Here is a 3,461-nt window from a genome sequence, read left to right as displayed (position 1 = left end):
GTCATCACATCCTTCCCTGCCAATAAATTCCAGTCCCGGATCCGATGGAAAAGGCTCCCTCCCTCCCCTTTCCCCTCCCTCCCTTGCCTTCATTCCTCCTGGCTTTCTTTACAACCTAATACCCTGTCAACGCGGGGCCAGGGCCTACTTAGGGGGAAAAAAAAACACCCAGTGCCAGACTGGAGACAGCAGGCAGACTGAAAAAGTTAATCATTACTTCTGTCTGCCTTCATAATCTAATCACGCCTATTCCTAAGAGCAGGCAGCAGAGCACGCTGGCGTACGGGCACGGTCACCGCCCAGGGATGGACGGATGGACACACGGACAGCACCAGCCCCAGCCCGGGTAGGGGGCAATCAAAGGATGGACAGACAGGATGGATGGCGTTGGAAAGGAGTTCACAAGCCTGGCCATGCACACACACCCCTCCCCTCGCCTCTCACTTTGCTCTGGATTAATAACGCGTAGCAATTATAGAGAATATTATATTCATTAAGTAATTAACCCTCCCGGCGCTCCGGCGGAGCTGGCACCCCCTTCTCGCAGACAGAGGCCAGCAGAGGTTTGCCCTGGGCTAGAAAACGGGGCAGGTCGGCAGCACCCGGGGTAAAAAAAAAAAAACAAAAGCTCCTCGTGGCTCATCTCATCCCACTGCTGGTGGCAACAGCAGAGCCATGTCCCAGGTGGGGACCTGCCACGACTGGGGTGGCATCACCCACACCCAGCAGGATCCTCCCCTGGGGACAAAACTCAGGAGATTTGGGCTGTCACCAAGAGCCAGCAGCATCATCCCATGGACGCAAAACTCAGGGGATCTGGGGTGTCACCAACACCCAGCAGCATCCTCCCATGGGGATGAAACCCAAAGGATCTGGGCATCACTAAGACCCAGGAGCATCCTCACGCAGGGATAATGCCCAGGGAATCTGGAGCTTGGAAAGCCCAGCATCACACCAGCTTCTCCAGAAAATAACTGCAGTGCAACTCTCAGGTGAGCCAAGGCTTCATGCTCTTGACACCCAGGATACATTTTCCATGCTTGGCTGTGACAAAGAACAGGAAAACTACAGGCATCTGCCTATGATTTATGGGTTTGTTCCTTATCATGAGCTAAAAAGTCTCAGACTGGCTTCCAAAGAAAATGAATTCATCAGTTCAAATGCAGTGATGTAACTTCAGGCTCCCAGCTCCTTTTCCAAATAAAACTCCTGTTACTTGATTCCTGCTCGAAGAATGATTTTATGGAGTTATTGACTCCGTCCGCTCTGCCTGGGAAGGTGCTGCCGGAGCCCAGCCACGGGGTCACTGACAGCATCCCGCGTGGGCGAGCAGGACCTCATCTCATGGCTTAGTTTCTTGACTATTTTGCCATTTTCCCTGCTTTTCTACTCAAAACCTCACCTTGCACACCAATGTGCAAACAGACACTCAACTGCACTGGTATGATTTTGCATCACCCACCATGGTGGGGGCTCCTCCTCAGCAGTGACGCCTGGTAATTTTCATCACCCATACATTCAACCCATAGCCTTCCATCACCAAAAATCACTGGATCCACAGCCAACTGCACCACTTGCAAAAGTGACAGATGTCTGAACTTCCACCACCTTCCTAACAGCCGAGTTTCTCCACCACAAAGTCACCTCTTACTGACGCAGTTCTGGTTTCTATGAACAAAACCTCTTCAACCTATATAAATATTATATAGAATTCTATACAAATATGGAACATATTCAATATACAATGAATATAGTGAATATATTCAACATATATATCTATAAAGTATGTTGACTATATCCTATATAATTCTATATATTATATATAGAATAAATTATCTCCATCCATATTCAACCTACACATAGAGGTTGAATGGATTTTGATTAGTATTTAACCATCCACAGTCTCACTTATTATGTACACCTATAAGGCACATATTTGCAACTAGGGTTAAGAGCTCGAGCAGTTCTGAATTATTACTTAAAAGGCAAAATTTGCCTTTCCACATGCTCAGCGAAAAGCCAGGAAAGCCATGGGAGCCAGGACTTCACCCCAAAGCTGCATCACCAAACCCCAGTGCCCCAACAGGGATCCCACTTGGTCGCTGCGGGAGGATGAGGAAGGACCACAGAGCCAGGTACGGGTCATCACACACAGAGGAGCATCACCAAGAGCATCACCAGGACCTCCTGCCACCAGCCCACGGTGCTTCAGCACTGCCAGCACAACCCAACCAGGGAGGCTGAAGCCAGTAGGTTTTTTATGTAGTGAGGTTAAAAGGGTAGAGAAGGGCTGAGCCAGCTCTTACAGGGTGGTTTTTTTTTTCTTTCCCCTTGCAAGTTAAAACCAAGATAATGACACTGGGTGGGGACCAATTTGAAGGGCTGAGCAGCCAAACCAAAATTAGTCTCCCGGCCAAGAGCTTCCTAGGCCTCACAGTTTGGGGAAGGAAGCTGAGAAAAAGCATGAAAATAAAAAAAAAAAAAATTCCTCGGGAAGCTGGACCATCGTGCTCAAGCAAAGGTGACCCTGCTAGTCAAATATTTTTCAACATAATAAAAGTAAAATCAAGTACTGGAACAGCCTCCCTTGGAAAAGCAGGACCTATGAGATGATGTTTTTTCCTCCTTTTTTCTCCTTTTCTTTCTTTTCCCTCCCCTGGCACTTTCTTTCCTTTCACTAATAACTATGTTTTCTTGCATTTTTTTTCTTGGCTCTTTCCTCATAAAAGACTGATGTAATTTCCTGTCTTGTCCCAATGTTTCCTGTTAATTAACAGGGTGAAAGTTATCATCACGCATTTAAATGGCAACCCAAAAGAGGGGAGGGAAAAAAAAAATGGGGGAAAAATAAAAAAGAAATTAGAAAGGAGAGAAAAGGGCTGTCTGTTAGCAAACACCACATCACATCCCCAGCAGCACAAAACACCGTGGAAAAAGCTTTTTGGAACTGATGACTTGAGCCCATGGGCAAAGACCCCCCCAAGGGTGGCAGCAGGTCTGTGCACAGGGAATCCAAGCCCCCACCCTCCCCTGGATGGGGATGGAAAATCCCTGCAAAGCTTGCCCAGAAAAGCTCTTCTCTTGCATTAAGAAGGAAAATAAAAAAAGAAGGGAAACAATGAGATGGAAAACAGGAGGAAGAAAGAAAACAAGTAGAAGTAAAAGAAGAAAAAGAAGGAAAAGAGGAAGATAAAAAAAGGACAAAAAGAAGGAGGAGAAGAAGGAGAAGAAGGAGGAGAAGAAGAAGCAGAAGAAGGAGAAAAAGACAAAAAAGCAGAAGAAGGAAAACAGAAGAAAAAAAGAGGGAAAACAGGAAAAGAAAATGGAAGGAAAAAGACAAAAAAAAAAAAGAGAAATAAAATAAAGTAAAATAACTTGTAGAGAAAAAGGCAGACAGCAACACCCAAGATGTTGCTTTTATTAAGAGAAGTTGAAGAATAGGAAAAAAAAAAAAAAAAAAA

The 3,461-nt window shown here is 45.8% G+C and overlaps 1 protein-coding gene across 1 annotated transcript in view; it reads right to left on the bottom strand.

Moving 5' to 3' along the window:
- Positions 1 to 3,461, bottom strand: part of SMAD7 (SMAD family member 7) — a 25,410-nt gene that overhangs the window by 10,867 nt on the left and 11,082 nt on the right. The gene's annotated exons all lie outside the window — the stretch shown is intronic.

The sequence above is a fragment of the Corvus brachyrhynchos genome, unplaced genomic scaffold, assembly GCF_000691975.1.
Source record: "Corvus brachyrhynchos isolate BGI_N302 unplaced genomic scaffold, ASM69197v1 scaffold285, whole genome shotgun sequence".
NCBI classification, from domain to species: Eukaryota; Metazoa; Chordata; class Aves; order Passeriformes; family Corvidae; genus Corvus; species Corvus brachyrhynchos.
This window is presented reverse-complemented; position numbering and strand designations above follow the sequence as displayed.